Below are 26,062 nucleotides of genomic sequence, written 5' to 3'. Positions count from 1 at the left end.
ACTCACTAATTAGATTTTATTTGCAATTTTACTGTCAAGCACCATGTCTTTATCTTCTAAGTTTTTAATGAGAGACTCACTCTTCTAATAACATTTTTGGCTTACAGAAATGTGTTTGAAACTCCAGATATATTTGAATTTCCTGTAACTACCCTTTCATGGTAAGCATGAAGAAAAATTAACATATCCTTGTGCTTGTATTCATAAGAAACGCATGAGATAAGTAAATTTCCATACGTGTATTTGTTTTTAATAACAGTTCATATTTGCTACAAGGCTAGGATGATTAGTCTCTTGTTTACCAATAGCTTCATTTTTCTTCACTGGTTTCTGATAACTGTAACAAGAGGAGCTTCTTCAGATTATCTCTGCATATCAGTCAGCAGTTATTCCCTTTCATGCTTAAAATGTTCACACACAGGGCCAATAACATAACTTGTGGGGTCTAATGCTAACTTGAAAATATGGGGGTCCCATGTTCACAAATTATTAAGGATTCCCAAATGGCAAGAACAGAGTGTTAAACAAAAAGCAATGCTCTTCTAAGCATGAGATCCTGTGTGGCTGCCCAGATCATAGGTCAATGAAGCTGGCCCTGGCCACACACTATGACAGAATCAATATATTATAATGGTTGAGCACATGGCCTCATGCCTAGATTTTAATGCTATTTTATCAATTTTCTAGCTATTTGACTTTGGACAAGTTATTCTGCCTCAATGATAATAATATTTAATTTGTGTGTGTGTGTGTGTGTGTGTGTGTATTTAAGAATGAATACACATGTATTTAAGAATTAATACATGTAAAAGATCAAAGCATGGTATCTGATATAAGTAAGAATTTCAACAATATTAGCTAATCGTACTTGTATATGAAGGAACTATTTTTGAAAAAAATATGTAACTGGTGGGTCAACCCCTAAGAAAATCCCTTCCCAGACAATTTCCATAAAATAGCATCTTATTTTTGGCAACAATCCTTTTTGATGCCACTCTGAGAGGCACTGATACGCACAAAGATCAAAACAGACACTTCAGATTCCCACATTTACCTTATCCTAGTTCTCTATTAGTCTTGTATTTACATTCAGACATAGGATTAAGATCAATCAATTCTTCTTTATAAATTCTGTATATCGAATGAACATATACTCTGGACTTTCTAATCCAGTTCTGATTATCTACTTTTATTATTCTCAAAACAGGATGAATAAAAATACAATTGTGTAATTTCTATACTTATAGGAAGACATTTCAGAATTAACCATGTATGTAATAAGTGTGTGTGCATTTGTGTTAATTGGTAGCCTCAGAACATTCAGTTAGACTAATCAAGAATTCATTCTCCCAGGATAGGTATGGTCGGCTAGCATTTAATCAGAATGTCTACACTCCAGAGGTGTCTTCTTCAAGCATTTCTACAATCTATATCTTGAGTCAACATCGGGAGTTTACTAATTACAGAAACGGATGTTAGAAGTGGGATTCCAATTGGTAAAACTATTAGTTTTAAAGTTATGTGTTTTGTTTAAAATGGTTTATAGAATTTCCACAGTCTTGCATGTTTGGGACATAAGAATCAACTGAACCTTCACTATATTGACAAAGACTGTCTCCTTGACCAAAACTTAGGCTCCTCAGAATCCTTTTATCTACTAGGCCTCAACCTTGGTCCCTGTTCTTGCTGGGCCTCCATACTCCAGTTGTAGCAAGAATTCTGCTAAGTTAATTAGCAAGAACCCTTGCCCTTGATATCTGAGCATTCTCGGTATCAGATCAAATGCCATATCCTTTACTATCCTCCAAGTGGTATTTGATCACCCTGGCCAGCCTTCAGCAAGAATCCTATTAAGTCAATTTAATAAGAATTCCCCCTTCCCTAGATGTTTCCTGTTCCATTTTCCATTCACTGACCTCCTGTCACCCAATGTGCTCCTTGTCTATAAAATCCAACTTGTTGTTACATGAGAAGTCGAGCCCAATCTTAATCCCTTTATTGTGGTAGTCTTGATACTGATGGATACTGATGTTGCATAATAAAGTCACCTTTACCATTTTAACAAGGGTCAAAGTAATACTAAGGGATGCTTATCCTGGACTTGATTCCTAAATGGTTCTGAGTTCAACCATGGTATAGACAGTTCACCAGAGTCTGTAGAGTTGGCCAGGTTAATGCTACCTCTATAGTCTTTTATTATACACTTCAGCTGAGCTTTTCCAAGGAGGGTGTTTTAGAGCTCCATAAATAAAAAAATAAATAGGTAAGATTTTATTTTAGATGAGAGAAGTAGATATAAAAAAATTTCTGCTTCTCTGTTTATAAATGACTTAGATATGGCAGGAAACAGTCTGAGTTTTCTTTCCTTTATACTGGTAATGAATCCATAATTTCCATTATCTCAGAGTGACTAATCCTGCTGTACCTCTAATAATTAAAAATTATCAGTATCTTAAAAAAATTCAATCACTTTTTAACAACACCTTACAAATTAACATTTCAACTTTCTTTTAGTATTTTCATATTAATAAAACAACAATTTAGAGTAAATGTCAGAACACATGATCTAAGTTTTGGTTAAGAAAACATGATTGTCATATTTTTATTATTAGAGGAGGGTAGAAAATTAATAATTAACCAAAAATTCACTAGACTTTTAATTATATTAGCCTTGTATCATTTTTCCTATTATACTAATGAGGAAAATAAAGGTAAGAAATGTTGAATATCATAGTCAATATCATATAATTAATAAATAACTAGAATTGGGATTTAAATCAAGTATAAATAACACCAAAATCTACATATTTATTCTTCTGTTGTTACTGTGTGTGTGTGTGTGTGTGTGTGTGTGTGTGTGATGCTGTGTTTGCTTATTGTTTTTATTTACTATGAAGCTCCTTGAAGAAATATGGGTATAATTATAGAAATAATCCTTGTAGAATCATAAATCATGAGATACTTCCTATGAAAAGAATACAAGTTACCTTAATTTGTTTGTTTATTTATCTCTTTATTTATATTTTAGAGAGAGAGAGAGAGCATGTGAGCAAGGGAGAGGGGCACAGGGAAAGACAGAGAAAATCCCAAGCAGGTTCCACACTCAGCACGGAGCCCAAAGTAGGGCTTGATCCCATGACCCTGAAATCATGACCTAAACCAAAATCACGAGTTGGACACTCAAGTGACTGAGCCACCCAGGCACTCTACAAGTTACCTTCCTTTAAATGATTATGCAGAAGCTATGCATATTTGGTTGATAATCAGGCTCAACACATATATCAGTATATTTATCAAGAGCTTGTCTTTTTGTCATCACATTGAAGGAATTTTATTTTCTAAAAATTTTACCAGTTTAAAAAAATCACTAATAAATTTCTCCCAGAGTGTAGGCATTATGAACCCATTTCTTATATTTTTTCCTACTGTATAATTTTTCACTTAGAAGATTTATACTTGCTGAATAGCACACGAGATGCATAAAGTCTCAGGCAAAAAATCCATAATTGATAAAACAGTTATTTGACTAAAATAGTCACAGTAAATTGAATACATGAGGCCTCAAAAGCACTCTAATCTTGCTTTCTTGTGTTATCCAAAATGACTAATTAAAAAGGAAAATAACTTTTTGATCTAGGGTGTTTGCATATTGGATTACTAGATCAAATTAGAAGTATATCAATCACCATTAGTAGTAAACTGAAAAAAAAAAGTAGAGTCAAGTAATAAGAGTCAAAATCCAGATGTATATTGTAATTGAAGTTCAGTTTTATTTATAAACATTATGATTATTAATACCATAGTTAATCTATTAATTAGCTATTTATTCACTGATACTTTCTATGATAAGAATTCAGGAACATAAAACTGATCATTTATTCTTTTCAAATGTCTAAACTGTTAAGCATTGTTTTCTTGGGCCATTAGTTGTATAATTTTGGAAACCTTGTGTGGGTAATTATTTACAAAAATGTGTTGAGTGTGTATTTGATTTTAAAGTAGTTTTAAGCTGGGGCACCTGGGTGCTCAGTTGGTTAAGCACCCGGCCTCGGCTCAGGTCATGATTTCAGGTTTGTGAGTTCAAGCCCCGTGTCGGGCTCTGCGCTGACAGCTCAGAGCCTGGAAACTGCTTCAGATTCTTTCTCCCTCTCTCTCTACCCCTCCCCTGCTTGCACGCTCTCTTTCTCTCAAAAATAAACATGAAAAAATTTTTTAAAAAATTAGTTTTAAGCAATGAGACTATGAGGATGAGGTGATTGGACAATTTAAGTTTATGAACAGGATGGAAATGGACAGAGCTGAGGCAGCTTGTTGATTTGGTGTTTCAGACATGTAGAGGAGCAAAGTGTAATGAGGGTGAACAAGACTTGCAAGCAGGGCTGTGCCACAAAGTGCCTTGTACATCATGTTATGCTATCAAGCTTTACCTCACAGTACAAAAATGATCTTAAGAGACAGTCACCTTATCAAGAAGCATGCATTTCATCTGTATTTGTGAGAGTTTAAATTAATTTGCTGATGACTCAAAATTAAGTTTCTTTCTCAAATTAACAGTGATAAGGGGAGTAGTCACAATTGTAGGTTGGTTCCGCCACCCTCAAAACATAGTTTCAAAGATTGTTTCCGTCCAACTGGATGGTGAGAACAAGTATCTCAGGGCAGGTGGTTTTGAATAAATCACCTATGATCACAATCTATTGACCAAACCTAATCATTTGTGAATATATCAACAGCTAGGAAATGTGTCTCTAATCATTGCTCCTAAAAGTTAAGTGGGGAACTTGGGAATGATTAACAATCTTTTCACTATATCTCATTAATAATCCCAATTTATCAAAGGGTAGACAGAAGAGGTGTCCTGGTCAAATTATTGAGGCACCTCCACAGAACCCTAGAGGCTCTAGAAAATACAAGTTTAGACCATTTAATGAAGATAAACAACAACAATAAATTTACATTTCACAATGAACACTCCAGCAGAGTTTCTCAAACTCAGCACTATTGATGTTTAGTGCTAGATAGTTTAGATAGATGTTTAGTGCTCGTTAAATGCTTTATTGTTGGGGAGCTGTCCTGTGCTCTAAAACCAGAGGAAGCACCAACTCATGCTCCCTGTCCCATTTTCCCCCTGGAACAGCACATTGTTGAGGATCTGGTAAATCAGTGCAGATGTAGGGATCATCTCATTGGTGAGTAAGCCCTGAACAAAGGGCCTTGACAGTTTTATGGACTCAGGGATTGGGGAGAGCATAAGGGGAGAGGTCTCAAAGTGGAAAACTACTGGGACAGAGTCAGAGTGGGGAAGTGTCTTCAGGGTTTCCTCCTTTTTCCTACATAAGGAGGTCTCAGCAAGGGTGCCTAAGTAGAACTCAGCCCAAGGTTTCAGATGAAGACACCCATGAATGCAGGTTCAAGGGCTAGGAATGTAAATATGTAAAGAATATGAAAGGTCAGTGGTGTCTGAGTACTTGACTAAATTCCTTTTAGAGACTGTAATGCACTGGCTGTGTACTGAGTCTGGGGTGGGGAGGCAGATTTTCCCCATCAGCTCTGCTAGGTTGAGCCTTGGTAATTGCCTATGATAAGGCCTGAGATATCACATATAGGTTTTAAACAGGAGCTGGACCCTTCAACTAGACATAGAGAGAGAGAAAATATTTGCAAAAGGACTTGTGCCCAAAATATATAGAGAACCACTAAAACTCAATAATAATTAAAAAAAAAAACAATTCAATTAAAAAAATAGACAAAAGATCTGAATAAACACTTCACTAAAGAAGATACTAGGAATTGGGAAGATGGCGGCATAGGAGGACGCTGGGCTCACCGCGCGTCCTGGTGATCACTTAGATTCCACCTACACCTGCCTAAATAACCCAGAAAACCGCCAGAGGATTAGCAGAACGGAGTTTCCAGAGCCAAGCGCAGATGAGAGGTCCACAGAAGAGGGTAGGAAGGGCTGCGAGGCGGTGCGCGCTCCACGGACTGGCGGGAGCGAGCCGGGGCAGAGGGGCAGCTCACCAGCCAAGCAGAGCCCCCAAGTCTGGCTTGCAAAAGCGGAGGGGCCAGGCGGACTGTGTTCCGACAGCAAGCGCGACTTAGCGTCTGGGAGGACATAAGTTAGCAGCTCTGCTCGGAAAGCGGGAAGGCTGGAGGACAAAGGGAGGGAGAGCTGCTGAGCCCCCTGACGACAGAGCTCAGTTTGGCGGGGAACAAAGGCGCTCGCCAGTGCCATCTCCCCCACCCATCCCCCAGCCAAAATCCCAAAGGGAACCAGTTCCTGCCAGGGAACTTGCTCGCTCCGTGCAAACACCCAATTCTGCACTTCTGCGGAGCCAAACCTCCGGCAGCAGATCTGACTCCCTCTTGCTGCCACAGGGCCCCTCCTGAAGTGGATCACCTAAGGAGAAGCGAGCTAAGCCTGCCCCTCCTGCCTCCGTGCACCTTGCCTACCCACCCCAGCTAATACACCAGATCCCCAGCATCACAAGCCTGGCAGTGTGCAAGTAGCCCAGACGGGCCACACCACCCCACAGTGAATCCCGCCCCTAGGAGAGGGGAAGAGAAGGCACACACCAGTCTGAATGTGGCCCCAGCGGTGGGCTGGGGGCAGACATCAGGTCTGTCTGCGGCTCCGCCCACCAACTCCAGTTATACACCACAGCACAGGGGAAGTGCCCTGCAGGTCCTCACCACGCCAGGGACTATCCAAAATGACCAAGTGGAAGAATTCCCCTCAGAAGAATCTCCAGGAAATAACAACAGCTAATGAGCTGATCAAAAAGGATTTAAATAATATAACAGAAAGTGAATTTAGAATAATAGTCATAAAATTAATCGCTGGGCTTGAAAACAGTATACAGGACAGCAGAGAATCTCTTGCTACAGAGATCAAGGGACTAAGGAACAGTCACGAGGAGCTGAAAAATGCTTTAAACGAAATGCATAACAAAATGGAAACCACGACGGCTCGGCTTGAGGAGGCAGAGGAGAGAATAGGTGAACTAGAAGATAAAGTTATGGAAAAAGAGGAAGCTGAGAAAAAGAGAGATAAAAAAATCCAGGAGTATGAGGGGAAAATTAGAGAACTAAGTGATACACTAAAAAGAAATAATATACGCATAATTGGTATCCCAGAGGAGGAAGAGAGAGGGAAAGGTGCTGAAGGGGTACTTGAAGAAATAATAGCTAAGAACTTCCCAGAACTGGGGAAGGAAAAAGGCATTGAAATCCAAGAGGCACAGAGAACTCCCTTCAGACATAACTTGAATCGATCTTCTGCACGACATATCATAGTGAAACTGGCAAAATACAAGGATAAAGAGAAAATTCTGAAAGCAGCAAGGGGTAAACGTGCCCTCACATATAAAGGGAGACCTATAAGACTCGTGACTGATCTCTCTTTTGAAACTTGGCAGGCCAGAAAGAATTGGCACGAGATTTTCAGGGTGCTAGACAGAAAAAATATGCAGCTGAGAATCCTTTATCCAGCAAGTCTGTCATTTAGAATAGAAGGAGAGATAAAGGTTTTCTCAAACAAACAAAAACTGAAGGAATTTGTCACCACTAAACCAGCCCTACAAGAGATCCTAAGGGGGAACCTGTGAGACAAAGTACCGAGACATCACTACAAGCATAAAACATACAGACATCACAATGACTCTAAACCCATATCTTTCTATAATAACACTGAATGTAAATGGATTAAATGCGTCAACCAAAAGACATAGGGTATCAGAAAGGATAAAAAAACAAGACCCATCTATTTGCTGTCTACAAGAGACTCATTTTAGACCTGAGGACACCTTTAGATTGAGAGTGAGGGGATGGAGAACTATTTATCATGCTACTGGAAGCCAAAAGAAAGCTGGAGTAGCCATACTTATATCAGACAAACTAGACTTTAAATTAAAGGCTGTAACAAGAGATGAAGAAGGACATTATATAATAGTTACAGGGTCTATCCATCAGGAAGAGCTAACAATTATAAATGTCTATGCGCTGAATACCGGAGCCCCCAAATATATAAAACAATTACTCATAAACATAAGCAACCTTATTGATAAGAATGTGGTAATTGCAGGGGACTTTAACACCCCACTTACAGAAATGGATAGATCATCTAGACACACGGTCAATAAAGAAACAAGGGCCCTGAATGAGACATTGGATCAGATGGACTTGACAGATATATTTAGAACTCTGCATCCCAAAGCAATAGAATATACTTTCTTCTCGAGTGCACACGGAACATTCTCCAAGATAGATCATGTACTGGGTCACAAAACAGCCCTTCATAAGTTTACAAGAATTGAAACTATACCATGCATACTTTCAGACCACAATGCTATGAAGCTTGAAATCAACCTCAGAAAAAAGTCTGGAAAACCTCCAAAAGCATGGAGGTTAAAGAACACCCTACTAACGAATGAGTGGGTCAACCAGGCAATTAGAGAAGAAATTAAAAAATATATGGAAACAAACGAAAATGAAAATACAACAATCCAAACGCTTTGGGACGCAGCGAAGGCAGTCCTGAGAGGAAAATACATTGCAATCCAGGCCTATCTCAAGAAACAAGAAAAATCCCAAATACAAAATCTAACAGCACATCTAAAGGAACTAGAAGCAGAACAGCAAAGGCAGCCTAAACCCAGCAGAAGAAGAGAAATAATAAAGATCAGAGCAGAAATAAACAATATAGAATCTAAAAAAACGGTAGAGCAGATCAACGAAACCAAGAGTTGGTTTTTTGAAAAAATAAACAAAATTGACAAACCTCTAGCCAGGCTTCTCAAAAAGAAAAGGGAGATGACCCAAATAGATAAAATCATGAATGAAAATGGAATGATTACAACCAATCCCTCAGAGATACAAACAATTATCAGGGAATACTATGAAAAATTATATGCCAACAAATTGGACAACCTGGAAGAAATGGACAAATTCCTGAACACCCACACTCTTCCAAAACTCAATCAGGAGGAAATAGAAAGCTTGAACAGACCCATAACCAGCGAAGAAATTGAATCGGTTATCAAAAATCTCCCAACAAATAAGAGTCCAGGACCAGATGGCTTCCCAGGGGAGTTCTACCAGACGTTTAAAGCAGAGATAATACCTATCCTTCTCAAGCTATTCCAAGAAATAGAAAGGGAAGGAAAACTTCCAGACTCATTCTATGAAGCCAGTATTACTTTGATTCCTAAACCAGACAGAGACCCATTAAAAAAAGAGAACTACAGGCCAATATCCCTGATAAATATGGATGCAAAAATTCTCAATAAGATACTAGCAAATCACATTCAACAGCATGTAAAAATAATTATTCACCATGATCAAGTGGGATTCATTCCTGGGCTGCAGGGCTGGTTCAACATTCGCAAATCAATCAACGTGATACATCACATTAACAAAAAAAAAAGAGAAGAACCATATGATCCTGTCAATCGATGCAGAAAAGGCCTTTGACAAAATCCAGCACCCTTTCTTAATAAAAACCCTTGAGAAAGTCGGGATAGAAGGAACATACTTAAAGATCATAAAAGCCATTTATGAAAAGCCCACAGCTAATGTCATCCTCAATGGGGAAAAACTGAGAGCTTTTTCCCTGAGATCAGGAACACGACAAGGATGCCCACTCTCACCGCTGCTGTTTAACATAGTGCTGGAAGTTCTAGCATCAGCAATCAAACAACAAAAGGAAATCAAAGGCATCAAAATTGGCAAAGACGAAGTCAAGCTTTCGCTTTTTGCAGATGACATGATATTATACATGGAAAATCCGATAGACTCCACCAAAAGTCTACTAGAACTGATACAGGAATTCAGCAAAGTTGCAGGATACAAAATCAATGTACAGAAATCAGTTGCATTCTTATACACTAACAATGAAGCAACGGAAAGACAAATAAAGAAACTGATCCCGTTCACAATTGCACCAAGAAGCATAAAATACCTAGGAATAAATCTAACCAAAGATGTAAAGGATCTGTATGCTGAAACTATAGAAAGCTTATGAAGGTAATTGAAGAAGATTTAAAGAAATGGAAAGACATTCCCTGCTCATGGATTGGAAGAATAAATATTGTCAAAATGTCAATACTACCCAAAGCTATCTACACATTCAATGCAATCCCAATCAAAATTGCACCAGCATTCTTCTCGAAACTAGAACAAGCAATCCTAAAATTCATATGGAACCACAAAAGGCCCCGAATAGCCAAAGGAATTTTGAAGAAGACCAAAGCAGGAGGCATCACAATCCCAGACTTTAGCCTCTACTACAAAGCTGTCATCATCAAGACAGCATGGTATTGGCACAAAAACAGACACATAGACCAATGGAATAGAATAGAAACCCCAGAACTAGACCCACAAACGTATGGCCAACTCATCTTTGACAAAGCAGGAAAGAACATCCAATGGAAAAAACACAGTCTCTTTAACAAATGGTGCTGGGAGAACTGGGCAGCAACATGCAGAAGGTTGAAACTAGACCACTTTCTCACACCATTCACAAAAATAAACTCAAAATGGATAAAGGTCCTGAATGTGAGACAGGAAACCATCAAAACCTTAGAGGAGAAAGCAGGAAAAGACCTCTCTGACCTCAGCCGTAGCAATCTCTTACTCGACACATCCCCAAAGGCAAGGGAATTAAAAGCAAAAGTGAATTACTGGGACCTTATGAAGATAAAAAGCTTCTGCACAGCAAAGGAAACAACCAACAAAACTAAAAAGCAACCAACGGAATGGGAAAAGATATTTGCAAATGACATATCGGACAAAGGGCTAGTATCCAAAATCTATAAAGAGCTCACCAAACTCCACACCCGAAAAACAAATAACCCAGTGAAGAAATGGGCAGAAAACATGAATAGACACTTCTCCTAGAAGACATCAGGATGGCCAACAGGCACATGAAAAGACGTTCAGCGTCGCTCCTTATCAGGGAAATACAAATCAAAACCACACTCAGGTATTACCTCACGCCAGTCAGAGTGGCCAAAATGAACAAATCAGGAGACTATAGATGCTGGAGAGGATGTGGAGAAACGGGAACCTTCTTGCACTGTTGGTGGGAATGCAAATTGGTGCAGCCGCTCTGGAAAGCAGTGTGGAGGTTCCTCAGAAAATTAAAAATAGACTTACCTTATGACCCAGAAATAGCACTGCTAGGAATGTATCCAAGGGATACAGGAGTACTGATGCATAGGGCCACTTGTACCCCAATATTCATAGCAGCACTCTCAACAATAGCCAAATTATGGAAAGAGCCTAAATGTCCATCAACTGATGAATGGGTAAAGAAATTGTGGTTTATATACACAATGGAATACTACGTGGCAATGAGAAAAAATGAAATATGGCCTTTTGTAGCAACGTGGATGGAACTGGAGAGTGTGATGCTAAGTGAAATAAGCCATACAGAGAAAGACAGATACCATATGATTTCACTCTTATGTGGATCCTGAGAAACTTAACAGGAACCCATGGGGAGGGGAAGGAAAAAAAAAAGAGGTTAGAGTGGGAGACAGCCAAAGCATAAGAGACTGTTAAAAACTGAGATCAAACTGAGGGTTGATGGGGGGTGGGAGGGAGGGGAGGGTGGGTGATGGGTATTGAAGAGGGCACCTTTTGGGATGAGCACTGGGTGTTGTAGGGAAACCAATTTGACAATAAATTTCATATATAAAAAAAAGAAGATACTAAGTGAGGGGTGTCTGGGTGTCTCAGTCAGTTAAGTGTCTGACTCTTGATTTTGCCTCAGGTCATGACTCATGGTTCCTGAATTCGAGCCCTGCATCAGTCTCTGCACTGACTGCTCTGAGCCTGCTTGAGATTTTGTCTCCCTCTCTCTCTCTGCCTCTCCTCCGCTGACTCCCTATCTCTTTCTCTCGAAACAAATAAATAAACATTTTTTTAAAGACGATACTAAGTGAAAGATAAACACATGAAAATATGGTTAACATTATTTGTCATTAGAAAATGCAGATTAAAACAATGATGTATCACTACAAACCTATTAGAATGGCTAAAATTAAGAAGAAAACTGATAGCAGCAATTGTGCAAGGATACAGAGCAACTAGAACTCTCATTCATTGCTCATGGGAATATGAACTGGTACTGAACAGTCCATCCAATGTGATCCTACTTATTTACCCAGTGATTTGGATAATTATCTCCACACAAGAGTTTTCATGTGGATGTTTACGCCAATTTTATTCATTATCATGAGAAACTGGAAATGATCAGGATGCCTTTTAATAGGGGAATAGATATATAAATTGTGGTATACCCACATAATAAAATATTATTCAAGAATTAAAAGGAATTAACTTCAAGCCATTCAAAGTCAGCTATGAATCTTAAATGCATATTGCTAAGTGAAAAAAGCCATTCCACACAAGTCATATACTGCACGATTCCAATTATAGGTCATTCTGGAAAAAGTAAAACTATAGAGATTATAAATAGGTCAGTGGTTGTCAAGGGTTCAGCAGGGGGGCGGAAGCATAGAAAAAATTTTCAAGTGTTTTTAGGTACTGAAACTATTTTGTATGATTCAATGTTGGTGAGTATGGGGCAGTATGCATTCATCAAAACTTATGGCACTTTATAGCATAAGGTGCCAAAATCAATGTATGCAAATTAAAAAAAAATGAGAGGTCAAGAAATTTCAGGATGGAATTCAGACCGTGACTAAAGAATCTAACTGTATTTGAGGTTCCTGAGTGGCTCAGTCAGTTAAGCATCTAACTCTTGGTTTCTGCTCAGGTCATGATCTCACAATTTGTAGGTTTGAGCCTGCATCAGGGTCTGTGCTGACAGTGCAGAGCCTGCTTGGGATTCTCTCTCTCTCTCTCTCTCTCTCTCTCTCTCTCTGCCCCTCCCCTCCTCATGTTCTCTCTCTCAAAATAAATAAACATTAAAGAAAAAATAATCTAACTGTATTTACCTATGTATGATGCAACCTACCTGAATAGTGGACAAAATGGCACTGACCTAAATAACTTTGGAAATGAGTAGCATCTCTAAGATGAAAGGCAAAATGAGCTGTATTTAAGCACAGTATAAGCACTATACTCATAAAGTTGTTTCCAAAGAGTCTGGGTTAGTGATTCTGAAGACTATATGTGTGTGTGTATATATATATACATGTATACACACACACACACACACACACACACACACACACACACACTTGAATTGAAAAATTAAGTACATGGATGTGTGGAAGGAACCAGGATTCTCACAGTTAAGAGAGGTTATAGACAAGCAACATGAGAACACTAGAATGATACATGTAGTAATAGAGTTGGAGACACAAGTATCAACTAATACCAATAAAATACCAAGAAACAAGTATGAAGACTCCATGGTGAAATGTATGAATTAAGGACTGAAGCAATAAATATGTAAGAGGATCCCAGAGAAATGTGTAGTTCCAGATAGTTAAAAAGTGTTCAACAAACAAAAGAACCCACAGGTATGATGAGGTTATTTATGTCAAAGGCACATCGGAGCCAAATGAAAGAACTTCCAATGATCAAAGCCATAACAACTTAAGAAATAAGATAAATAATGTAGCAATGAATTCTAATCAAATTATAAAATACATACCCATGGTTCCATAACAATATAAATAAATGATTAAATAAATACATTTGGAGAAGGGTCAATCTCTCATATAAAATAATAATTTGTGCAGATGACCGCATTCACAAGCATAATGAGTTTATAACTCCATTACTTAAGTTGGGCTTCATGTTATGACTTCCTTCCATGGGGTCCAGTATGAGAAGGTGAAAAATTATAACATTCCAGTGGAGAAATCTAGAAAGCATTATCTTAGCCAATTGATCAAAGTCAAGATTATCAGTGATAAGCCATGTTGATAGTGTATATCTGATATCATATGATGAATAAAAAAAACATAAGTCTAATCATGAGAAAACATCAGAAAAAATCCAAAAGAGGTCTATCTACAAATATATGATTAGTCCTCAATAAAATCGTCAAGGTCATCAAAAACCAGAAATTTCTGAAAATGTATCATAGCCAAGAGGACCCTAAGGAGACATGACAATTAAATGTAACATGGTATTCTAGGTAGGAATTTGGAACATAACAAGGAGATTAATTAAAAACTAAGTAAATATGAATATATCATAAACTTTAGTTAGTAATTGTGCTTCAATGTTATTTCATTAACTGTAATATAGAATGCTAATTTAAGATGCTAAAAATAGGGAAACTGGGGTGTGGAGAACATGAAGGAATCTATCTCTGCAACTTTTCTGTAAATCTAAAGCCATTCTAAAATTTTAAAATAGTAAATGTTGAAAAACTTGTCAGAGGAAAACCTGTGTGGTAGATAGATGAACAATCTAGATCCCAGAGATATTAATTCAAGAGTAAAACACAGCACTAGAAATTTCCTTTGATTTTTATTATTCTTAATATTTTACTTTTAGTCAAACAAAGCAATATGAGACAAGGTTCATTATGTGAAAAGATACTCTGCATTTTGAAATATCAACCAGGGTCAAGTCCCTACTCTTCCTCCAAAATGTAACATGCAAATAGTAATTGAACTTTGCTTGGAAGCTTATTAGGTTACTATCCTCGAAAGTGAAAACATAAAGAAATATCTTGTGTGTTTTTTCCAGGGTGCCCTTCGGCATTCTATAAAAGGATGCCCTTGAGGAAAGAATTTAAAACTTTCAATGTCTTTTTTTTTTTTGAGTAAGATATCTTGAAGTAGCCACTCTGAGTGACAGCTGAACACAAATTTCTGACTACCAGAAGAGGAGTCATGTTCACAGGACATAAATATTCACAGAGATGGTATCTTTAAATAAACTTGCAAATAATCTGACAGTAAAATGTATTTTTATGTTACCCAGTGGAATCAAAGTGAACTTTTTCTTCTTTCCATTTTCTTTCAGTGAGTTTTAAAAGAAATTGTTTCTAATTTCAGCATCTGCTGAACTTTCATGCATATCTTCAAAGAAATTGTTTGGTCGTTTTAATTGGTTTTATATTAGTCTTAACCAGGTGACTGAATTTTGATATATTTTTAAGTTACAAGTTATTTTTAGTTTTCCTTTACCTATTATATGTACAAATTTCTGTAAAATGCAGTGCTATTAAATAGCACCATATAAAAATATTAACTAATTACATATATATGTGGAATACTAGTACATCATTGATATGGTAAGCATGAGACATTGTCAACAGTTTTACTCTTTTACATTCCTCATGAATACACGGAATCTGAAACAGCTTGTGCCTCTAAATTTAGTTCTCGAGATTACAAATAAAAGAGGACTTCTACTTCAGGCTGATGCAGATAGAATAAGAGGGATAGGATTAACTTTGCTGCTTGGAAGTCCTAAATATTCAGGCAAAATATTAAAAATAAAATGCCTTTGGTTTTGTTACATTAGGGAGTAGACAATGCAGGAGACTGATTTTGGGGAAAGCAGAAACAAATGGTACTAGTTCCATAATTTGGGCATTTGGCTAGGAAATTGCTTCTGGGCTGCAGTATGGGGAAAGAGAAGGAAAGTGGAGCTCAGAAATCTTACTAGTCTGTAAAATCCCAGGCATAGAGAATTTGTAGGGAAGTATACTGGAATAGAAAGTTACAGAAAGACAGAGAGGGAGAGGGTGGGGGGGAGAGACCTCTCTCAAGATATTAGCTAAGGATTGATCAGCATCTGTGTGTGAAAAAGAGACACAAGGCCAGGAAACTAACCACTCAAAAGGAGCAAAGGAAACAACCTGTTCCTATTGTTTGGAGGAAAAAATATATAAATCACAGAATGATATTGACTCAGTAGTGGCCAAAAATGAGTAACAAGCTGATAGCTACTTGGGTTCTATAAAATGAAACCCAAAAACAAGCTTTGAAAGAAACAAACTGTCTCTAAGAAATTCAGTGTATCTCAGATCAAAACTCAATAACACTTCTGGAAATACACAAGCACCTAACAGCCAGTAGGGTAAAATTCAAAAATTCACAATATCTGACTCCTAGTCAAAATTAACTGGGCATTCAAAAAGCAGAGAAATATAAACCCTAATGAAGAGAAAAATCAATAGAATCATACCTAGAATTAACATTATGGATTTACTAGACAAAGATATTCAAAGATTTATTATAATTAAAATCCATATCTTAGGCAAGGTAAATGACAAATTGAGCATATTAATAAATATTGAAAAATAAAAACTAAATTAAATTTTAGAAATGGGAAGTACAAGATCTGAGTAATATATACTGTATGAAATAAATAGAAGATTAAAAACTGTAGGAAACAAAAACATAGCAAGATTAGTGAACTTGAAGTTAACCAATAAGCACTATCTAAAATGAAATTGAAAATAAGCTGAGAATGAGTTAATATACTATCAAGGAGTCATGGGGCTACTTTAAATGGTCAAATACATGTATAATTTGGATTTCCAAATGAGAATCAAAAGGGAAATAAAAATACTGAGGAATTCATGGTCAACATCTTTTCATATTTTATGAAAACCATAAACCAATACAGCCAAATTCAGCACAGCCCAAGTACAAGAAACTACAAGCCCAAGTGCAAACTACACCGGTTATATAAAATTAAATTCCTTAAAACCAGTGATAAATAGAGAATGTTAACAGCAACTTCAGGGAAAAATAAATATTGTAGAAAGAGGGGAGCCTGGGTGGCTCAGTTGGTTCAGCATCCTACTCTTCATTTTGGCTCAGGTCATGATCTTGCAGTTTGTGGGTTCAAGCCCCCCGTTGGGTTCTGCACTGGCAGCACAGTGCCTGCTTGGGATTCTCTGTTTCTCTCTCTCTCTGCACTCCCCCCCCCAATAAATAAATATATCAATCAATCAAAAAATATTGCAGGAAGAAACAAAGAAAATAATTATTGCAGACTTCTTTTAAAATCAAATCAAGGGAGAGAATCATGACATGACAGGTTTCAACTACTAAAGAATAAAACTGTTAAGCCAGATTACTATAACCAACAAACATATCTTTTATCTTTTAAAAGTAACAGACTTTTTTTCAAATATACCAATGGTGAAAGAAATAATAAACTATAGAATAGTACTATCAAAAGTCCTTCACATGAAAGGTATGATACAATATGGAAATCTCTATCTATTCAAAATAAATGAATATCCCTGGAGATAGTCAATATGTGTACAATTATAAAATACTTTATTACTTAAAAGTGGTTAAAGGTAATTGATGCATAAATAAAGGCAATGACTTGAACTACATCATCAACCAACACTACTTAACTGACATTTGTAGAACACTTCACTCAACAATAGCAGAATACACATGTTTTCCCCAAATACACAGAGATTATATATCAAGAAAATAATATTCTGGATGTAAAGTCAGTCTCAGTAAATTTAAAGATAATTAAATATTTCAGATAATCACCAAAATAAAATTTATATTAGCCTTAAGTTTTTTGAGTTAAATTAGAAAAAAGGAATATTTTCAAAAACCCACATAAATACTGGGAAATTAAATAATGCACTGCTAAATAAATCATGAGTCTAAAAGAATACATAACTAAATATTAAAATTTGAACTGAAAGAAAATGGAAACAGCATATCAAACTTTATGAGAGTCATCTAAGTCAGTAAGCAGATGAAAAGTTTTAGTACTACACAAAGATATATGATAGGCAAGAAGTTCTCAAATAACGTCCTCACCTCACATGTTTAAGAAAGCTAAAGAAGATACATAGCAAGCAGAAAAATAATAAAGATAAAAAAATCAATAAAATAAAAATAAAAAACAGCAAAATGAATGAAACTAAAATCTGACACTTTGAGAAAATCAGGTATTAATATATCATATTAAACTGGGTTTATGATAAGATACCACCTCAAATCTGTCCGAATGGCTAAAATTAACAACATGGGAGACAACAGACGTTGGTGAGGATGCAGAGAAAGGGGAACCCTCTTACACTGTTCGTGGGAATGCAAACTGGTACAGCCTCTCTGGAAAACAGCATGGAGTTTCTTCAAAAGTTAAAAATAGATTTATTCTAATGACCCAGCAACTGCATTACTAGGTTTTTACACAAAGGATACAAAAATACTGATTCAAAAGGATAAATTCACCCCAATGTTTATAGCAGTATTATCAACAACCAAACTATGGAAAGGGTCCCAATGTCCATCGACTGAGGAATGGATAAAGAAGTATACATATACATATACGAATACATATATGAATACATATACATATACATATACATACACATGTATATTTTTATATACACACACAGCACCTGAGGGGCACCTGGGTGGCTCAGATGGTCAGGTGACCAACTCTTGATCTTGGCTTAGGTCATGATCTCTGGGTTTCTGAGACCAAGTACCATGTCAGGCTCTGAGCTGACAGCAAGGAGCCTGCTTGGGATTCTCTCTTCCCTCTCTGTCTCTGCCTCTCTCCCCCCTCTTGCTTGCACATGCTCTCTCTCACACACACGCAATAAATAAATAAACCTTAAAAAATAATGAAATTTTTCCATTTGTGATTACATGGATGGAACTAGAGTGTACTATGCTAAGAGAAATAACTCAGAGAAAGACAAATACCATATGATTTCACTCATATGTGGAATTTAACAAACAAAACAGATGAACATAGGGGAAGGGAAAAAAATGAGAGGGAGGCAAACCATAAGAGACTCTTAACTATAGAAAACACACAGGATTGCTGGAGAGGAGGTGGAAAGGATAAGGGCTAAATGGATAATGGGCATTAAGGAGGGCACTTGTGATGAGCACTGGGTGTTATATGTAAGTGATGAAACATTAAATTCTATTCCTGAAACCAGTATTACACTATATGTTAGCAAACCAGAATTAAAAAAAAACTTTAAAAAAATAAATAAAAACACAACCAGAATATATAAATAAATAAATAAATAAATAAATAAATAAATAAATAAATAAATGCAGGTTTATTCCAAGAAAGTTAGGTTCTTGTAACCTTTTAATTTTATTTATATTTTTTAAGGAACCTCTACCCCCAACATGAAGCTTGAGTTCACGACCCTGAGATCAAGAACCAGATCAAGATCTGTCTGAGTCAGCCAGACCCTACCTTTTAAGGTCAATGTTAATCAATATATTTAAGAGACTCAAGGGGAACACACACACACACACACACACACACACACACACACACAATCATTTCAATACATGTATTATAACAACTGTCAAATCTAATAACCATCCTTGATTGAAAAGCCTTAAAAACCCAGAAATAGTTGTGAATTTCCTCAACCCGAGAAACAGCATTTTAGAGAAACCTCTGGCTAACATTGGAGTTAGTAATAAATATTGCTCCTTTAACAGCAGCAAGTCAAGGCTGTCTGCTCTACCAATTCGATTCAATATTATAATCATTATAATAGAGGCTGGAGTCAGTGAAATAAGCCAAAACAAAAGTAACCAAGATTAGAAAGGAAGAAGTAAAACTTTATCACAGATGGCATTATCATGTATGTGCAAAATCCTATGATTTTACAGAAAAAGAGAGAAGCTTCTAGAACTAATAACTTATTACTTGGTTGTAGGACACAAAATTAATTAACAAAACTAACTGTACTTTTTATATTCAACTTAAATACTAAGAATTGAAGTAAAAGTGCCATTTACAATAGTGATAGAAGTATGATATTCTCAGGGATTAAAAAAACTTAAAAAATATATAAGACCTGAAACTACAAAATATAGCTGACAAAAATTCAAAAGGAAAAATAATTGTAATAAAATAATAAATAAAATGTAAGCTACACAGTAGGTATAATGACAAATTTCTCAGGTCTCTTGTCTGTTGACTGGATTATAGCAATAGTTCTAGCTCTCTAAACTCACCTTCTCTTTCTGTGATAAACACTCATCTATTTCCAACCATTATCGGCTTCTTGCTACTTGTTCAAAATCTAGGCCATGAACAACCCTTCCTCTTGGGTTTTTCTCCCTTTCACTTTTGCTTATTACATTCTTTCTCCATGTACCTACATGGGTCACTTTACTCCTTTTAGTTATCTGCTCAAATGTCACCATATACAGGGATTGCTCCCAGATCTTATTAAAATAACAGTTCCCTACCCTGATGCTCAGTATCTATTTCACCCGTTTTTACTTTGTCCATACCATTTATTACCACCACTTATTATTTGTTTAGTTGCTTAGCTAGAATGTAAGTCTATGAAGGCAAGATAAGAAATTTATCTTTCTTAATTTTTACAGTATATCCAACAACTAGATGGTGTCAAGCATACCCCCAGTGCTTGATAAATATCTGTTAAAATTGTTTAGAGGAATAGAAATAATGATGGTTATATATTCATATATATTTTCTTCTAAAACTGTATGCCTTAATAAGCAATATTCATTTTCATATTACTTTAAAATACTGCCACGAGAAACATTTTTTTCAGATAAAAAATAATGAATTAGTGGCACCTGGTGGCTCAGTCAGTTAAGTGTCTGACTTTGGATTTCAGCTCAGGTCATGATCTCGCAGTTTGGGAGTCTGAGTGCTGCATCAAGCTCTGCACTGACAGTGCAGAACCTTCTTGGGATTCTGTGTCCCTCTCTCTCTGCCCTTCCCACCCCCCCCCTCAAAAAAAACCCCACAAAAAACAAAAAACAAAACAAAACATCTCAATGAGAATGAGGAATTTACCATAGGGTACAATCGGAGAAAAGCAAAGCAGAAGGAATTCTTTAGACTCTTGGTGAAGTTCTCTTTTCCTTAGCCCACATGCCTGTGGAATATCTATTTTTATTTTTATTTTTTAAATGTTTATTTATTTTTGAGACAGAGAGAGACAGAGCATGAATGGGGGAGGAGCAGAGAGAGAGAGAGGGAGACACAGAATCCGAAGCAGGCTCCAGGCTCTGAGCTGTCAGCACAGAGCCCGATGTAGGGCTCAAACTCATGGACCATGAGACCGTGACCTGAGCCAAAGTCGGACACTTAACCGACTGAGCCACCCAGGGGCCCCTGGAATATCTATTTTTAATTTTGAGCAGATTATTTATTCTTCACTCTCATGTTTATTTTTTTAAATTTTTTATACATTTATTTTTTTGAGAGACAGAGAGACAGAGTACAAGTTGGGGAGGGGCAGAGAGAGAAGGAAGACACAGAATCTGAAGCAGGCTCTAGGCTCCTAGCTGTCAGCACAGAACCTGATGCGGGGCTCGAACTCACAAACTGTGAGATCATGACCTGAGCCGAAGTCAGACGCCCAACCGACTGAGCCACCCGGGCACCCCTCATGTTTATTTTTAATGTACTTGTTTGTCATCTAGTATAAAATAAGTTATGTAATACGCATGCATGTCTCTTCAACACTAAAATCTATATTTGAAGACACAATAGAATTTGTAACAAAATGTATAAGTCAGTATCTATATTGAGGCAACAAATCCACCACATGCTTAATAATTAGGGTTCTTATGGCACATGATCAGTGTGGGCCAGTAATGTGGAAGAGTTGCTAATTCTATCACTCATGAAAAGGGAGCTGGGGCTTTATCTCATCATGTGCTTCCATAATGACTCTGGTAGAAAGAAGAGACAATAATAAAGTTAGGTGTTGGCTCTTATGGCATCCATCTAAGTTGAAAACAAAAAGTATTTGTGCAAAAAAATTTCTTTTTTTTTCTTCTTCCTTCCTTCTTTCCTTCCTTCCTTCCTTCTTCCTTCCTTCGCTCCTTTCTTTCCTTCCTTCCTTTCACAAAACAAATCACATGGGAAATACAGTGAGAAGTACAACTCTACCATGTGCCTAAAAGAAATACCAGGTATATTAGTTACAAACTCTTAAGTTTGCCATATATATGGAATAGTATTAGAAGAAAAAAATTCATATTTTGGTGAATAGAATTAATTCCCAATATAAAATGTTTAAGAATACAATATGACAGACTTATTCTTTTATTGGTACCAATGTGATAATGACAGGGTAAGGGATATGATGATAATAATTAGTAAGAGACGCAGAACGAAAATAGTCCTTTCAGATTAATTTAATCATCTCGGAAAAATTCCCATTACTAACATGGGTTTGTCATCATAAGTAACACGAGGATTGGGGGACTACAAATTGAAATTTTACCCCAATATGGAAGCTTAGATCCTTAGGAAACTTCATGCACTGGAGCAATACGTTTGTACTTATCAACATTTTATCACATTCTTCATTGTTATGAAAGAGTTTCCTAGAAGAAAATGAGTGTGTGCAAGCCAAAAGATATTATTTAGTTCCCCAATCACCCCATATAAAATAGTAAGAAATTCAAAATTAAAAACAGATCCCTGGAATTTCTACTTAATTCAATCTATAAATATTTGCCAAGCATCTAATGTATAATATATTTTTAAGGTCCTGGGGTTCTAGTTATAAACAAAAACTTGCCCTTTCCCCATATCCTTAAATTCTAGGAAGTAAAGACATGCGATACACAGCTGCATAAGTTAATGTCACATGGTGGTAGTTTCTTTGAATAAAGTGAATTGGCTCATGATTAAGAACAGCTGGCTGTAGGCTGGGGAAATGATTTTGGATGAATAGAAAATAAATTGATCTCCATGAAGGTGACTTTTGACAGGAGACTTAGTGAGGCTAACTATTCCAGTTTGCCCAGGACTGAGGAGGTTCCTAGAAGACATAGATTTTGGTTTTAAAAGTGGGAATTTTGGGGCAAACAAGAATGAGGTATTCACTATTTACTTGAATTAGAAGAAGGGCTAGACATGCAAACTTCTGATGCACAAGGATTGTCGGCAGAAGAATAACCACCACCTCTTGGCTATTAAGAGATGCTGCAGTAAATAAAGCAGGACATATATCTTTTCAAATTAGTGTTTTCCTTTTCTCTGCTAAATGCTTGGGAATGGAATGGCTGGATTGTATGGAATTTCCATTTTTTAATTTTTAAGGAATTTCCATACTCTTTTCCATAGTGGTTACACTGATTTACATTTCCACCACCAGTGTCCAAAGGTTCCTTTTTCTCCGTATCTTAAGCATCCATCAATAGTATAGATGGCTAGATAAAGAATATATATGTATATGTATGTATGTATGTATACATATATATTCTTTATCTAGCCATCTATGGTGTGTGTGTGTATATATATATATATATATATATATATATATATATACATACATATATATATACACTATATATATATATATATATATATATAGTGGGATATTACTCAGCCATAAAAAAAAGAACGAAAACTTGACATCTGTGATAACATGAATGGACCTAGAGGGTATTATGTAAGTGAAATAAGCCAGACAAAGAAACACAAATACCACATGACTTCACTTACATATGGAATCTAAAAAAAAAAAACAAAACAAATGAACAAATAAAACAAAACCAAAACAGACTAATATATACAGAGAACAAACTCTTAGTTGCCAGAGAGGAGGGAATGGGGGGATAAGCAAAATAGATGAAGAGGATTAAGAGATATAAGCTTCCAATTATAAAATAAATAAGTTAAAGGGATGTGAAGTACAGCATAGGGAATAAAGCCCAATAATTTTGTAATGTACGAATGATAACTACACTTATCATGGTAGGCATTTGGTACTGTATAGAAATGTCAAATCACTATGTTGTACACCTAAAATTAATACAATATTCTATGTAAACTATACTCCAATTAAAAAAAATTGCATGTCAAAAAAAACACAATAGACAGCTATCTGCAGAACATTTAGTGAATGCCAAGAACATACTATATGAGCTTATTGATCAAAGCGAAAATTTAGAATTGTAAAGCTATTAAGCAAAAGAAGAGTAAGATCAATGAAAACAAAGAGATCTGCTACTCATAAACCTCTTTTTAAATAAAGTTCTGGGATGAAATCAACCTGCTCCACTTTGGTCTTGTCCACCATCTTTTTAAGTTACGCAACCTAATAAATAAACAGATTTAGATGGCTCTATGATTGTACATGGCATGCTATAATAAAAGAATAACGATATAAGATAGTGTATTCTGGCCCTGCCTCTTCCTGGGGACGTTTGAAGATATTGTAGAAAGCCACTTCCTTTCTCCTTCACAACCCACCCACCTGACCCCATTCAACTTGAGAACTGTCAGCTACACCAAATGACTTGATCAGCAGTTCTATCTGCTTTGCAGGTGACTCCCACATTCTCTCAGTTGTCATTTCCCAAATTATCTGTTGCACCTTGAAATCATAGTTAGTTTTACTTATCAGTTTCTCATCTGCAAAAATGCTACAGTGATAATAAGCACCTGTGGATGTTGCCAGGAAAGGTGGATGAGTTACATGGACAGGGGCACTAATACTTTCTTTTTAATTTTCACCACAGGAATTATAAAACATAGAAAAGAAAAACCTACTCATATGCATGTATATGACTTACTTATACACATTGCATCACCTCAATTTGAGCTAAGTGTTAGGATTCTAGCATGCACACCCTTCCCCCACTCATTCTTGTACATTTCTCTCCTTTTGAATGTAGGAAGACTTCCGATACATACTCTTATGATTATGTTACCTGACAAATAGGAATTTGCAATTATAATTGAGGTTACTAATAAATTGATTAGAGTTAACCAAAAGGGAGATTATATAGGTATACCTGACTTAGTCTCGCAAGCTCTTCAAGTCTGTTTCTACAAGTCAGAGATAGAGGGAGAAAACATTATTCAAAACACAAGAAGGATTCAACTTCCCATTCCTGGCTTTGAAGATGTAGAGGGATACATGTCAGGGAAAAACATGTAGCTTCTAACAGCTGAGAATGACCTTCAGCAGACTGGACTCTGTCAACAACTAAATGAACTTGAAATGGATTCTTCTTCAGAGCCTCCAGATTAGTGCCTCATGTAGGTGTTTTCTTCAGTGTGAGACCTTTTTTAGAGAATCAAGTTGAACCACACCTAGAGTTGTGACTTGTGATGATGTGAGATTGTTACCAAGAGTGAGATGAAAAAGGAAAGAAGTCTAGGTTCTTTTTGCTCCCACAGTAAAAATTATAGGACAGCAAAATGAAAGTAAAGCAGAGCAAAGTTTTATCAAAGTATACTCCAAGGGAGGAGCGGCCTAGTCAAGAGAGACAACTCTGGGAAACTCCAGGGTGTGGGCTTCTATATTTTTTTTTTCTTTTGGGTGGGTCCTAAGTTCACAACATTTGAGTTAAAGCCTGGATTATTGAATAATTAGCCAACTACATATATCCTTTCCCAAATGTATTCAAAATATCTGCATGGGGATAGGAAATCACAACATAGGGCTCTCCATCAGGACATCTAGGGTCCATCTTCCTATCATTCATACCTAGCTTCCTGCCTAATGAGATAATAGATGGGTGTTGGTTAAATCGCTAAGTCCATGGGGAAAAGGAGCCAAGATGGTGGAACTGCATGGAAATATTTTGTGTGTCTTGTGTCCATGAAATACAGCCAGACCAACACTAAACCATACTACACTCCTAGAAAACTGCTTGGAGGATTAACACAACAATCTACACAACCTGAACTGCAGAATTCAGCAGGTATGTGGTGCAGAGAGATGAACTTGGGGACAGAGAAGTCGATGGTGGGCAGGGAGCTGCTTCTGCAGGCAGAGAGAGGATGAAGACTGGGGGAGGGTGGTAGAATATGGGAAAAGCACCCCTCCCCAAAAGCGGCTGGAGAGAAAGTGGAAAATTGGAAACAGCTGCAGGGACTAAACTAAAAAGTGAGAAAGGAGAGGGTTTAAATTCCATTAAGACTGTAAACAAGGGAAGCACAAAGGCTGCAACTCTGCAGCAAAATACCTGGCAGTGCTCTGGTGGGAAGGGTGAATCCCCAGGAACAGAGTGGGGTCCGGGAGGTTCTCAGACCACACAGGAAAAAGTGGTTCCACTGCTGGAAGGAAATTTGGTAGAGACTGTTGAAGCCACCTGGGCCCAGCAGACCCCAGAAAACAGCCACATTTGCTGGTGCTGGAACA

The sequence above is a fragment of the Felis catus genome, chromosome F2 (assembly GCF_018350175.1).
Source record: "Felis catus isolate Fca126 chromosome F2, F.catus_Fca126_mat1.0, whole genome shotgun sequence".
Taxonomy (NCBI): Eukaryota; Metazoa; Chordata; class Mammalia; order Carnivora; family Felidae; genus Felis; species Felis catus.
The sequence above is the reverse complement of the archived record's forward strand: the minus strand, read 5'-3'. Positions refer to the sequence as shown.